This window comes from Equus asinus, chromosome 2 (assembly GCF_041296235.1).
Source record: "Equus asinus isolate D_3611 breed Donkey chromosome 2, EquAss-T2T_v2, whole genome shotgun sequence".
In the NCBI taxonomy this organism is placed as follows: domain Eukaryota; kingdom Metazoa; phylum Chordata; class Mammalia; order Perissodactyla; family Equidae; genus Equus; species Equus asinus.
The window spans coordinates 53,395,954-53,411,627 of NC_091791.1; the positions used below are offsets into that span (position 1 = coordinate 53,395,954).

A 15,674-nucleotide genomic window follows, 5' to 3' on the forward strand; every position below is an offset into this window, starting at 1 on the left:
TAAACTGTTACTAATTGTTTTCATTTTTTATTAATTTCTGTAAGTTCTCATTCCCAATTTTATCCACTTTAATAGTAAATGGCCTTCCCCACCTATAAATCCCAACATAGTATACTGTTTGTGATGGAGTGAATTTTCAGAGACTGTTAAAAGCATAGCTTATTAGTGGTTAATCAGCAGGAGTAATTACGAGATAACTGCAAATCAGTAACTACGATTCTTTTTTAATTGAGGTAACATTCATATAACATAAAATTAACTGTTTCATAGTGAACAATTCAGTGGCATTTAGTATATTCACAATATTGTGCAAACACTGCTTCTGTTTGGTTCCAAGCTGTTTTCATCACTCCATACCCATTAAGCAGTTAGTGCCCCTACTTTCCTCCCCACAGCCTCTAGCAACCACCAATCTGCCTTATGTTTGTATGGATTTACCTATTCTGGGTATTCATATAAATGGAGTCATATATGTGACCTTTTGTGTCTGGCTTTTTTTACTTAGCATAATGTTTTCAAGATTCATCCACATTATATCAGTGTTTCATCCCTTTTTATGGCTGAATGATACTCCACTGTATACATGTAAACATTTTGTTTTCCATTCATCCATTGATGTACATCTGCATTGTTTCTACATTTCGGCTCTTATAAATAGTGCTGCTGTAAACATTCACGTGCAAGATTTCCTTGAATACCTGTTTTCATTTCTTGTGGGTATATAGCCTTGGTTCTTTTTAAGGGATCTTAAATGGGGGCCTTGTCATCCAACTCATCAAATGATCAGAGATCAGATGATGATTCTTTATTCTGTTTGTTCAGGGTGTTTTGGTGGAGGAGGCTCTGAAACCTTTATAACTAACCCATTCTATTGAACTTTTATAGTCACTTTATTTCTATTTTATATAAAACTAATTTTTCAAGTGAAGTATATGCAGATCAGTTAAAATGTTGGAATATATCTGGCAGAGGTAAAGAAGTTACTTAGCTGAGCTCTGAAATTTTTCTGTTCTTTTATTATATGTATCTCTTGAATCTAAGATTGGTGAAATAGTTTAAGAGATGGAACCATATTAAGTCCTAGTAATTTAAAATGATTTATAGGTGCCATTTTATAAATGGCTTGAAAGGATATATTTTAATGTATATTATAATAAATTCTTCAAGTATTGTTTTATAGTATTGGCATAGGTTAGTTTTTAGAAACAAGCGCTTATCTTCTGTTAACAGTGCTTCTCAGGCTACCTGTGGTAAAGGACCAGTTTTGTTTTGTTTTTAATTTCCAATAAGCCACAGACCAATACTTTTGTAAAGTAAAATAGAAAACTAGTCACTAGAAAAATAAAATGAAAACCCAAAAACACACGAAATACAACCCCAATTTTTTATTACATAGATTCAGTTAGACTGAAATTACTATCAATTTTTGTATGTAAAGCAAAACACTAATACTTCACAGCCTCACACTATTCCATAGACAACACTGCCCTACTGTGTAATATTTTAATTTAATTGGAATTCTCTATCTCTTTTCAAAGATGAAAAAAAGAGTTGCTCTTCATTTCCAAGCACCATGAAAATATGAGCTGGGAGTATACTGCTGGCTGGTACTTCATAAAAGTACTGGCCAGTACATTCCACCCTATTTGGAATGTTTGTGATACTGTTATTAAATGAGATGAGATCTTTTTTCTGAATCTAATTTCTGTACAGTTGAAGTACACAGTGATATGTTTCTCAGCTTTGGGCCCATTGCACCTATAAAGCATTGTAAACCCAGGATGTGCAATAATTGATGTGCCTGTGTGTGTCTTTGTGTATGTATTTGTGCTTATGATATTGTCCTATCTTCACTCCTACATCTGCTTGATTTTGTTGGGGAAAAAAGTTATGTACAAATTGAAAATGAAGTTTAGATGAGAAGCTCTAATAATAGAGGATATTATTAGTAGGCACATAATTACCATCCCCTAAAATAAAAGGTGAGAAGATAGCGATAAGAAATATAAAGATATAATACATTATAATAAAAAGAAATAGGCCTGTCATGTGTAAATGCATGCTAAAAGAGCAGAAGAAATGATGTTATTTAGGGATTGGACTAAGAACCATTATAGAAATATAAGTCCATTTCTCACTATGCATCAACTTAACTTTGTTAATGCTCATTTTTCAAGACTTAAAAACATGGATTTGTGTGTTTTATTTCCTTAAGACAACAATCGAATTTTTATTACTGGATTATTCTTTTTTTATTATTAAAGATTGGCACCTGAGCTAACAACTGTTGCCAATCTTCTTTTTTTTGTTGTTGCTTTTTCTCCCCAAATCCCCCCAGTACATAGTTGCATATTCTAGTTGTGGGTCCTTCTAGTTGTGGCGTGTGGGATGCCGCCTCAACATGGCCTGACAAGTGGTGCCATGTCTGCACCCAGGATCCGAACCAGTGAAACCCCGGGCCACCGAAGCGGAGCGCACAAACTTAACTGCTCAGCCACGGGGCTCGCCCCTGGATTATTCTTTAAACTTGACATTAATAAGAATAGACTATCCCTAAAATTTTAATTTTAAGTTAAAGATCATTTAACCTATGGGGAAAAAAATCCACTAATGTTCTTATTCAAACTGATTTTAAAAATCTATAAAACTTGATGTATGTTCATATATATACACATCTATATCTTTGTGTGTTTAGATAAATACTTAGAACATTGCCTTGCACACTTTTTAGAGAATAACTCACTATTAACAAAGTAGGAATTATCTGTACGTAATTTTGCTGTAGTATCGTGACTCTGAAAAATGTTTTCTTAACCATCCCTTTGAGAATATCAGAATAATGAGTAATTGAAGAAAACTAGGAAAGTAAAAAGGCTGGTGGCTGGAGCTGGTTTGATAATTACACTGTAATCAACTCTGCTTCACAAATGAAATGAGAGCTAAAAGCAAAGACGGTTAGGCAGTGAAATAGGAAAGGCAGGGCATCTGCTTTTGACAAGGAAATGTGATACAACTCTGAAAACCTCCTGGTAACCAATCTGTCTGCCATCGAGGCTGCTAGAGCAACTAAGCTGAGATATCATATTAGGAGAATAACTCTTAGATTTATATAATTTCCTACCACTTTCAAAATACTTTTGTATATTATTGTTTCCAATTGCTGCTTAACAGATTACCACACATTTATTGGCTTAAACCAACACCTACTTATTCTTTCACAGTCTTAGAGATCAGAAATCTGAAATGGATCCACAGGGCTGCATTTCTACTGGAGGCTTTGGGGGAAAATCTCTTCCTTCCCTTTTCTAGCTTCTACAGGCTGCCCAAATTCCTTGGCTTATGACTATATTCCTCCCTCTTCAGAGTCAGTGCATTGGGCTGATCTCACGCTGCCATCTCTCCGGTTCTCTCTTTGGGGCCCCCTCCACCTTCCACTTACAAGGACCGTTGTGATTATATTGTGCCCTCCCGAGTAATCCAGATCCTCTCCCTGTCACAAGGTCAGCTGATTAGCAACCTGAATTCCATCTGCAACCTGATTTCTCATTTACCATGTAACCTAACATATTCCCAGATTCCAGGAATTAGGATGTAGACGTCTTTAGGGGAGAGGGACATTATTTTGCATACCACAGTAATATCTCACTAGTCCTCACTACAACTCCATAAAGTAGGCAGGGAAAATATTTCAATATTACAGGCTCAAAGAAGTGAATTAACTTGCCCAGGGTCACATGGATTGTTAAGACAAGAATGGTGCCAGATCGAGTATCTTCTGTTTCTAGTATTTTATTCTTTCTATTCCACCATGCTACCTTTAGAAAAGTAGGTGAGGATCCCGGCTTCGTGAAAAGGTTGAAACAACTTTCACAACTAGCCAGTGAATAGCTTCTGATTCACTCTAAGGTAGATCTTCAGGGGCCACAACTATATGGATATTTTCTAGGAAGGGCAATGAGGCAGCTTAACTAGTCCTAGGGCAGGACCATAAGCATCTAAATCAACTGTGATCAAAATGGTTAAAGATGAAATTAGAAGTTTTTGAAAGTTCTATAAAGTCTTGGCAGTTCTGGAAGAATTTCCAACCTAAATTTACTTCTGATAAAAATTTTGAATATTATTATCTTGCTGAGTTTCACCTAAACTTAGTCATCCAGTTTAACCTCAGATGATAACAATTTTATCAGATCTCTTTTCTCATAAAGTTTTTCTACGTGGTGGTCCTATCCAAATTTGCTTTGTTTTGCATATGGAGGTTTCTTAATAAAATTAACCTCCTTAAAATTTCCCTATTATATTTTTAATAGCCTTTATACTATCTAATATTGTCATTTATTTGTATGTATGTTTATCTTCCCCACCAGAATAAGCTCCATAGAGAGTTTTGTTTTGTTAATTGCTGTGTTTTTGTACCTAGAATGGTACATGGTATACAGTAATAGTAGGTACTCAATATTTTTTGAATGAATGAATAAGAAAAGGAAGACTTGACTTTTAGGTATATATCAAATATTATGTTTACAAGAGTGTGTACATTTCTTAAGTGGATTGGTCTAGTTCCTTAACTTTGATTCTGCCGGGTTAAGGAGTATACAGTCCAGTCTGACTTATCCCAAAGCCCCACTTTCTTTGTGGTATTTGGTTATTATCTAAATTCCACTGATATCTACTTCAAAATTTTCAGAAAGCAAACATTTTTGGTTAATTTACTTCTTCCCACCCTAACTACTACCATTCCTCTCAGGCCTGCAAATGGTAGATTGCACCTGATAAAACAGATGCTGTGTTCAAATCAAAACAAATGGAAAGTGCTGTGTATTTTGGCAACCTTCCCTTCTTCCTTTGCCTATTTTTAAAACGGAGCTTTCCTAGGATATAATTTCCTGTATAGTGTGGCTGATATGGCCTACTTAAAGTCTTTCAGTCTTGCAGTAATTGAAATGTAAACTTACTGAAGAATTAGTATGGTTTTGAAAATTTTTTCAAGTTTATACCATCTCATGACTTGAAAATAGACTGTTTACTTCAAGTCATGTGTAATTGCTGATAGCTTTTCTAGGAAACCAGTCCTCTTATTCTTAGAATGTTGGGGAAAGTAGCAGTGAAAAGATTAGCTAACAGCACTTAAAATCAAAATCAGACATTTGGTCCTGAGATTTATGGTGAGCAAGAACAAAGAACAGGGAAAACTCTGGGAGATTCCTCTCTAAAAGGCCTAGAAATGGCCTTCTAAATCCCTATGGCCTTCACTTTTGAAAGTGACCTGATTTTTGACTGAATATTTGGGTGATATGAAAATGAACAAATATACCACAAACCGGTTCTACAGTTCTTATCAATTGGTAAAATCTGAAGTTGTCTAGTAGTTTTAGGGTACAGAAAGAAGGGGAAAAAACATGCTGAAAAACTTTTCTTTGTGTCAAGAGGGGTTCTCCAGGCATCATTTGCTATTTTGGATTAAAAATATTCATTTGATTCAAGTGTTTTAATAATTTGGAAAGTGTAAAGATTTATCCACTGATTAAGTGAGATTTTTGAAAATTAGTTTTGTTAGGCCACGTGCTCATCTGTTTGTTTTCCATTCTGATCTACTTTTAATTTAGTTTTCATTTTTATCAAAGTTATACTTATTTATAATTTAAAAAGCCAAACAGTTTTGCAAGGCTTTTCATGAAAAACAACAGTTCTCACTCGTCCCCATCCCTATTTCTTTTTTTTTTTTAAGATTTTATTTTTCCTTTGTCTCCCCAAATCCCCCCAGTACATAGTTGCATATTTTTAGTTGTGGATCCTTCTAGTTGTGGCGTGTGGGATGCCGCCTCAGCATGGCTTGATGAATGGTGCCATGTCTGCGCCCAGGATCCGAACCAGCAAACCATGGGCCGCCGAAGCGGAGTGCGTGAACTTAACCACTCGGCCACGGAGCAGGACCCAGCCCATCCTTATTTCTAACTCTCCAGCAGCAACTACTTTCAACTCTCTCACCCAAATCTTTTAGTATTTCCTTCCACATTCTAAGTAACATGCTTATATTGTAATTTCTTAGTTTTTCAGTTGGACATCATCAGTTGACTTCCTTCTATTAAAAATGATTTAGTGGTTACCCACTGTCACTATACACATGCATATTTTTCTGTCCCTATAGCCTTCCAGTGTCATTACAGTGTAATTTGGATTGGGTCAATATTCCATATTGACATTATTTAGGCTAAGTTAGAAAGAGTAATAGCACATAGAGATAAAGAACACAGAATCTAGAACCAGGGTGCCTGAGTTACCATCCCACCCCTACCCATTACTAGCTGTATCTTTGAGCAAGTTATTTGACCTTTCTCTGCTTCAATTTCCTTATCTGTAAAATGAGAACAGTAGTAGTACTTCCTTCCTCGGGTGGTTGTGAGGATTATATGAGTTAATGAACATAACACATTTAAATCAGTACCTGACATATAAAATATTATAAAACGGTACCTGTTGTATAATATTTTTCATTATATAAGTGCTGTTTGCATGCTATTACCATCCCTTTCCTGCACAATAGTTTGTTTTCCCTGGGATTATTCATTTTCTTGTTTTCTGTTTTGTTGGGGTTTTTCTTTTTCACGTTTGTCATTTTCTGTTCTAATTACACACTTAGACCCAACCTCTGCCTCAGTTGTCTGAATTTCTTCTAATCCATTCTAGTGCATTCTAATCCATTTGATATTCTGAACTGGCCCTTGCTTTACTTCCTGTAATTTCTTAATCTTCTGTCTTCCTCTTTCTTATTTTACTTCCTCATCTTGATGAAATGCATCCTTCCTGAGAAGGCCATATGAGAGGTAAATTTTTTGAGATGCTAGGTTCGAAGTAATTTTCCTTCAGAATTTTGAAGGCGTTTCTCTCTATCGTCTTTTACCTTCTAGTGTTGCTGTGGAGAAGTCAGAAGCTATTCTGAATCTTACCTGCTTGCGGGATCCTTTCTATGTCCTATTGTTTTAAAATCTCATGATGATGTGCGTTAGTATAAGTCGATTGTAATCGATTTCACTAAACCCTCAGTGATCCTTTTAACCTAGGAATCCTGTGCCCTTCAGCTCTGGGAAATTTGGTTTAAATTATTTCTTTAATGATTTTCTCCACTCCATTTTCATTATTTATTCTATCTGGAATTTCTTTTATTCAGTTATAAAGCCACTTAGACTGGTTCTCTACTTTCTGTTCTCTTTCCTGCTCTTTCCCATCTCTTTTCCTTTTTGCTCGATTTTATGATAGAGTTTCTCAAGTTTATCTTCGAACTCTTCAATTGACCTTTTAATTTCTGCTCCTATGTGTTTAATTTCTAAGAGCTCTTTTTATTCTATAGATATTCCTTTTTCTATAGCATCCTATCCTTATTTTATGTTTAAAATATCTTCTTTTTTGTCTGAGGATATAAATGATAGATTTTTAGACATGTTCTCCTTTCTATATAGTCTCTCTTTCCCTTGAATTCTGCTTTTTTGTTTGTTTCAGCCTCTGCTTTTCATGTATGATTTCCTCAAATGTTGGATGATCCTTGGTGGTTTCTTCACATTTGAGTATTGTAATGAAAAGCTGATTGGAAGCTCTGCCCAAGAAGAGGCCTGCTGAATGTGATCTTCACTACAGAGTGATCTGACCAGGCAATTGTCTTTGCTTCTAGGGCTGCCATAAGGAAATACCACAACCTGAGTGGCTTAAAGCAACAATGATTTATTGTCTCACAGTTCTGGAAGCTAAAAGTGTGTGATCAAGCTGTGAACAGGGCCACACTCCCTCTGAAACCTGTTGAGAATTCTGCCTTGCCTATTTCTACCTTCTGGAGGTTGCTGGCCATCTTTTGTGTTTCTTACCTTTCAGCTGCAGCATTTCATTCACTCTCTCCCTCTGTTGTCACATGGTGTTCTCCCTTAGTCTGTCTGTGTCTCTGAGTCTCTTTTCCTCTTATAAGGGCACCAGTCATATTAGTTTAAGGGCCCACCATATCCCAGTATGACCTCATTTTAACTCATTACATCTCAGTGACCCTATTTCCAAATGAGGTTACGTTCTGCAGTACTGGGGGTTAGAACTTTGTATTAGTCTGCTCAGGCTGCCATAACAAAATACCGCTCACTGAGTAGCTTAAACAACACAAATTTATTTTCTCATGGTTCTGTAGGCTGGAAGTCCAAGATTAAGGTGCCATCAGAGTTGGTGTTTGGTGAGGCCTCTTCCTTTTTTGTAGATGGCCACCTTCTCTCTGTGTCCTCACGTGGCCTTTCTTCTGTGCATGCATGGAGAAAGAGATCTCTGGTGTCTCTTCCTCTTATAAGGACACCAGTTCTATTGGATTAGGACCCTACCCTTATGACCTCATTTAATCTTTATTACCTTCTTAAAGGCGCTGTCTCCAAATACAGTCACCTTAGGGGTTAGGGCTTCAACATATGAGGTTTGGGGGGACACTTCAATCCATTGCAAACTTCAACATATTTTTCTGGGGGACACAATTCAGCCCATAACAACCATTTCCTTGGGAAATTATCAATAGCTGTCTCTTTAGGTATTTTCTGTTGTGCCAGTCAGATTCTTCCCTTCTGAAAGGTACTTGGTTGGTAGCATTCTGGCAGGAGATTGAAGATTGGGGCTTCTCAGTATTCAGTTTATAAACTTTTACTTAATCCTTTTTATCCCTACTCTCAGCCATGCCAGAGATTTGCAAATCCAGGGACCCTCTGATTCACCCTTTCCAGAGTGTAGGCCTAAGGGTTCTGCTAGAGGAAGGAGAGTCATCGAGAGACAGCTAAATTTGGAGGGCACCTAGGGGCCCACCTGCTCCTTAAGCTGATTTATAGCCATCCTTCCTATCTTTTGCCTTTTTTGCCCTTTTTGGCCAAGAATTATGCCACCAGTTCTTGAGCCTTTTGGGAGCTCTGCAATGTAGAGTTGGATTGCTCCTCAGTTTTTTTTACTGTCAGCTTAATACTCAGTTTTCTCAGGTCTCCTAAGTCATTTGCTACTCATCCATTTCCTTCCTAGCTGGAAAAATTTTCATACTCTCTTCCCTTCTATGTTCTCACGGACTTATGTCTTTTTCAAAAATCACTTTACTCTTGTTTTAATGAGATTTGTGGTAGGAGTGCTATTAAATGTGTATGTTTACCCAGATTTCCAAATGGACTTTTTAAGTGGGATACTTGTGGTGGAATTATACAGTGATATCAAAGAAAATTTAGTCTCTCATTAACATTGGTTTTTAAAATGTGTTCACATAGGGCATAGGTTTACAGTAGTAATACATATTACCATTTTTTCAATCCTTAACTATAATTTCAAAATCTAATTTTAGCTGACATACAGTAAATACATGTGCAGCTTGTCTTGAGTTATAGTTGTTTGTAAATCAAGTTTTGATAAATAAAATCATGATTTAAATGTACTTGGAATAGTTTGCTATCCTTTAATGAAGTAAATATACATACATTTACTTAAAGTTAAGTAAGTGATGATTATTCTTTGTAAACCTAATTTTCGTTGTCAGGTTAACTTATTTTATCTGTAATGCATATCAGTATATAACTTCACCGCTTAAGTAAGTGATGCTGTTGTAATTATCAAGTGACTTATACTCTTCCTTATGTTTTCTAAAAACAATTTCTTCAGGATCATCTCAGGATCATTACAGTGAATCCACTTTAGGAAACAAGTGTTAAGTTTGAATAAGATTGTATAATTGGGGGATTTTACATGGATGTTTAACATAGTTCCTTCTAAAATTTTGCAATGTGAATTAGAGTACCCCTTGACCTTTATGAAGTAAATTGAGAGCATTCTCACAATTTTCACGCTAAGATGTAGCTAGCCATCCACAGCTGTCTTGTCCTTTTCTAACTTCCAATGCAAATACTTTGGAAAACATACACGAAGAAAAGAAATTCTCACAGTAACGTTTAAATCTAAGAGGCTCAGTCAGGCTTTTGCTAATATCTAGGAAGAATTTTACTAACTGTAGTGCCAATGGAAATGAACTTTTAAAAACAGGGACAGAAACATTGTTTCCATTAAAGGAAATCTTGTTAAGTACTAAATTGGAGGGAGGCCTAGCCACCTCCACCCTAATCCCTAGTGATGGAACAGCTTAAAATCATAAAAGCTACGGCAACTGAAAACCTCAGCTGCCACTACCCTCATTGCAGGGAGCACCATGTTCAGAGGCAGCCAGTGTTCTGCCTCCCCCTTATCTATTCATAAACCATAACCTCACTACTTTGAAGAAAACCCCCAATAAATTCCAAAAGGGAGAAATAATTGCCTACAAGAGAAAATCAAAAGTGCAGTACTAGATTAATTCAAAAATAAAAATGACAGTAATACATATTATAATTTATAGTCTTGAATATCATAGCTTTAAAAACCTTTATTTTGAAAAGCAAGGAAGAAAAATTCAACACACAAAGCAAGAAAAATGTCAAAATTGAAATGATCGGTAAAGAAAGTAGGATGAATAAAGCAATAAAGAAGCAGAAAAAAAAATGAAAGCAAAATTGAGAGAATTACAATATCTAGGAGTTGTTCTCTTGAATAAGCCTAAGAGAAACACTTGAAATAGCTAAGGTAGGGAGAAGAGTAGAAAAAGAATTGACAAAATGAGAAACAAGAGAAGCATTTAAACAAGCAATGCTAAATTTAAGTGACAAAGAAAATATTAAACTACCTAAAATTTGTATTAAAAATGGAATATTTTCTAATAATAGCAGATATACCTGGTCTTTTCGCTTTTTCACTAAAGGTTACATTATTTATGTAGAAAATTCCCCCTTTTATGCAATACCAGAATCTACCTTTGGAATGTTCAGATATGTACATCATCTTTCCATTATGTAATTTTAGAAATATACTGCTTTACCAACTACAGCTGTAATAATCAGATTGTCAGCCAGATTGCCATCACACTGTGAAAGGTCCTCCTAAAAATATAAAAGCTAGAGCTGTTCCTGAAGATTTTAGCTAAGTAAGAAAAATAAAATCTTTCCCTAAAAGCTCATGTAATTTTAAAAACTCTTGAAAGAGATGTAAGAGAAATGTAAGGAAAATGTAAAAAGGTGAAGTTCTTTTGAAAAACTATAAAAAGTGAATACATTGAATTATACAAATATATCAAATTTTCTCTCTCGGCTATCCGAATAAATATAGACTGATTCCTTTTCCTTAGACCACAGATACAGACTGCAGGTAAAATGGAAAAAATCTTCAAAAGGTCTTGAAAAGTCACAGAAATAGATTGAATTGAGTAGTTTTATTTAAAACATAATAACTTCTGAAGGTTTCCAGCAGCTAGCCTTTAAAAGATCTAATACTTCAGGTTTATTATTTTATGTACTTGTTAAGAAGAGTGTCAGAATAAATTATTGGAGCCAACTGGGGAAGTTTTGTCATTGACATGATGTTTGAATATAATTTCAATCAACATTGCATTCTCTCTGTGAGAGGCAGATTTAGATTTAGATTTGGTCTTAGGGAGGAGAATCTACAGACGCTTCCCCCTCGGGAAGGGAGGGAGTCTCCAGCAAGTGGTCAGTGTCCAGACCAATCTGCGCTGTTGGGACGGGGAGCCAACAGGGGTGTTCCTCGTGGAACTTTGGGGTGCAAGAGCCTTAGGCCACCCGTCCTCCAGCAGTCTGCTCAAAGCTTTTGTCTGCCCAACTGATGGCCATGAACAGTGCCTCTGAGAGGTGGGCTAAAGGTGCAGCTTTTTCTGTTTTTTGAACTTTTTGGTATCTTTTTTAACTGGTGATGTGCCTAAATAGTGTCCGAAAATGAGTACATTTTAAATGTTTATGGTGAACAAATGATCACACAAAACCTGAGTTCATCAACTTTTCCCAAAACCCAGAGCTCTTTGTTTATTCTCTTCGTGAATGATTCCACCTTCCTCTAGGTAATATTACCAGAACATATGCAGAGCAGCCTCTGCTGCAGAGCTTCTCAAACTTTAGTGAGTATTTGAATCCCCCTGAATATTGTTAAAATGCAGATTCTGATTTGGTAGATCTGGCCTGGCCTTGAGATTCTGCATTTCCAGCAAGTTCCCAGGTGATTTCAATGCTGCTGGTCTATAGATCAAAATTCAAGTAGCAAGAATTTTGTACATGTTCTCTAAGCCAGTTACACATAAAAAATACTCATGGAGCATGGAGCTTACCTTTTTTTTTTTTTTTTTGCTTTGTCATGAGGAAGATAGGCCCTGGGCTACCATCTGTGCCAATCTTCCTCTATTTTGTACATGGGACACTGCCACAGCATGATTTGATGAGCAGTGTGTAGGTCCATGCCTGGGATGTGAACCCATGAACCCCGGGCCACCGAAGTGGGGCATGTGAGCTTAACCACTGTGCCACCAGGCCAGCCTCAAGAGCTTACCTTTTAAACACCTAGCTGCCCTCTCTCTGCATATTGTGATGATGGGGCCTAGGAATTTATTTAATTTTTTTAATCCCCATGTGATTCTTATCCACAGCCATGCTGAAAATCATTAAGAGGTATCTTAATTTATTGTGAAAAGTGAGTAATGACTACATTATGCTTTTTTCATACAAGTTTATATATGTAAATAGGCACTAAATCATGAAAGGTTTGTTTTAGAAACATCTCTGTGTGAATGGACTCACTAACAACTTGGAAAATGTTATAGAAAAATAATATTTTAACAAAATTAACCATATGATACAATTAGGGGGGTAAGAATATTGAGTTGGACTTTCTCCTACTTTCCATGTTGTAGGGCTGGCCATACACAAAATTTCTATGTCTGTAAATTTCCCTTTACAGTGATCCACCTTTCTTACTGCACCTTTCTCCAGCCTCTTTGTTCTTCTCACTGTGTTGACCCAGGACCTTCATGCTGTCCTGCACCCTGGCACTCAGCCAGCCCTTCCTTAGCCCAAGTGCCCCGTGCACTATTACTTGCCTGTCTTTCACTTGCCCAAATATGGACTTCAGCTCTCTCTGTGAGGTTGATTGCATGTGCTTTTGAAGGAAAGCAATTTGATAACAGGGTCATTTTCAGTCAGAGATTTATTCTCTTGGAGTTTTTTTTCTATCAGTTTTTGCTTCTCAGTAAGACCATGTGACCCCGGAATCATAAAGGCTGGTTCTTACTGTTTGAATGATTATTGTATGTTTAAAGTATGATGTCGTGCCTATAATATAAAGCTATAACTTGTATATAGACAGTGGTATCTTATCTGAAGAACGAAATTTTTTATTTACTATGTCATAGTCTCGCCAGTCACCTGGAGACAGAAGCAGACCTTGTAGTAATTAAGTTAGTTCTCTTGTAGAAATAGCAAGATGGAATTGACATGTAAAGATAGATGGGGAACTGAGGTACCTAGGTACCTAAGAAGTGGTGCCAGTCCTTGAGAATGCCTCAAGTAAGAAACATAAATGGGGCAAGACTTTGAGAACACTAAGGGAAAAAGGAAGCTCGGATAACAATTTAGCATTGAAACTTGGATGACCAATAAGATGGCCATTTAATCCAGTTTATGCCTCTCTATCTGGATAGGCTCTTTCCCATGCTAAAATCCCAAGTTCTATGTGGTGATATTGAAAGTGAACTATGTCTCTTACAAATATTTATTATCTCAAATAAATCAATAAGACTTTAAATAATATTAAAAGTGAAATGTGGGACTGGCCCGGTAGCGCAGCAGTTAAGTGCACACGTTCTGCTTCAGCAGCCCGGGGTTCACTGGTTCGGATCCCGGGTGCAGACATGGCACCGCTTGGCACGCCACGCTGTGGGGGCGTCCCACATATAAAGTAGAGGAAGATGGGCACGGATGTTAGCTCAGGGCCAGCCCTACTCAGTGAAAAGAGGAGGATTGGCAGCAGTTAGCTCAGGGCTAATCATCTTCACAAAAAAAAAAAGTGAAATGTGAATTCTCAGCCAGTGTGGATGGAGAGAGTTATTTTGGACTTAGAAGTCATTCTTTCCTAAATTCTGCTCCTGGAAACAGTTCCCATAAGCAGTTCCTGCTTTTTACATCTTCTTTTTCAACACTCCTTTTTAATTAGTTATCTTCTAGTTTTTAAACATTTTTGCACTTTTTTCCTTCTCTCAAGCTCCTCAAACTACTAAGGTAAGGTATGAGATACATGGGGCTTCTGTGATTCAAGGACACTGGGGAAGACCAAAGCCATATTGTGATAGAAGTATACAATTGTATTTACAATCTGCCCCATTTTAATTTATTTAACACCAGATACGTCTGTATAATGTGATGCTTTCTCCTTCAGAGCAACAGGATATGCTGTGAGGTCTTTGGCAGTGGTACCCAGAAACTGCAGATAAACCATGTTGCTGGGAGTTCAGGACCTGAAAGTGTCACTCCCCAACATTTGAGGCCTGAGGAGCTGTAGATTGTTAAGACATTCTCAAATGGGGCAGTGGAGGAGGAAGTACCCCAAAGCTGAGGAAGCCCAAATCAATTCTAGCCTAACATATTCCCCCCAACACATGCACTTTCTTTTAAAAAAAAAAAAAAAAAAAACACCTATTTTCAGCCATGGTCTCTGTTCACTTTGGATTGAACTTCAGCTAGCTTATTTTCAAGCATGCTTCTAACTTGGCACAGCTCTGGGAAAAATCCCATAACTGAGCCATCTGGGTTGGATGAAAGAGGGAGTTTTTCTATTTCATTTCTCACATTTTGTTCCTCTTTGTTTTTAATGAGGAAAAAGTCATTATGAAGTAACCAAATTATTGCATAATGTTAATGAAGCTGGAGAAATCTTTTCAACTCTATACTATTTCTATCTTAGGAGGTCCCTCTGTTGTCCCTGAAATGTTGTATAGAATGGATGTTTGGATGAATTGACTTGAGTGAATAACTAATAATGCTCAAGAAATAAAGTTCTCTCTGGGTGGTCTGAAGTTCAGCAGTGTTTATTTCTTTTCAGATTCAGCAGAGGTTTTTTTCTGGTGAAGCACATTTTAGTATTTTGTGCTCTGTATTTACTTAGTGTGGTTATAATTGAAATCATTAGGCATATGCAATTTTTCATTTTTTCTTAAAGACCATCATTAATTGCTTTATGATTCAAAGAATCTGAAATTAAGAGACGTTGGAAAGTTGTTTGATCTCTGATAACTTTGAAAACAACTTTGACAAAATAGATTAATATGTTGTAAACTGCTGTTTGCAGTCCAGAGTTACTTGTTTGAATCCTCCATCAACTCAGACCTTAAAATTAAGAATCTAAGTAAAAGCCTTCCTCTGTGCTTGTTTACCCAGGCACAGAGTGCTAGGTCCTGGGAACATGATGATGAACGAGACAATTTCGGTCCCTGTTGGTTGTTACAATCAAACGACAGAGGCAGATGTTATACAAACCATTACACAGATGTGCTACAAAAGGGAAGTACAATGTACAAAGATTGTATCCGACCTTTGGAGGGGGCGGGGGCTGTTAGGGAAGGCTATCCTTTGGAAGTGAAGGAATTTCATTCATACAAGGCAAATGAATAATATGTAAGATATAATAAAATATTAGTAGTTATATGATGGATCAAACATCGTGCTGGTAATCAATATAATAGACCCTATTCTTATCCTTTTATGTATCTTCTTTCACTAATCCCTCTCCTGAAAGCTTCTTGAGGAGAGGAAAACCTTGACATCCAAGTG

The 15,674-nt window shown here is 36.7% G+C and overlaps 1 protein-coding gene across 2 annotated transcripts in view; it reads left to right on the forward strand.

Annotated features, from left to right (window-relative positions):
* The window catches only part of REEP3 (receptor accessory protein 3), a 96,109-nt gene that overhangs the window by 44,629 nt on the left and 35,806 nt on the right, over nucleotides 1–15,674 (forward strand). The window lies entirely within an intron of this gene.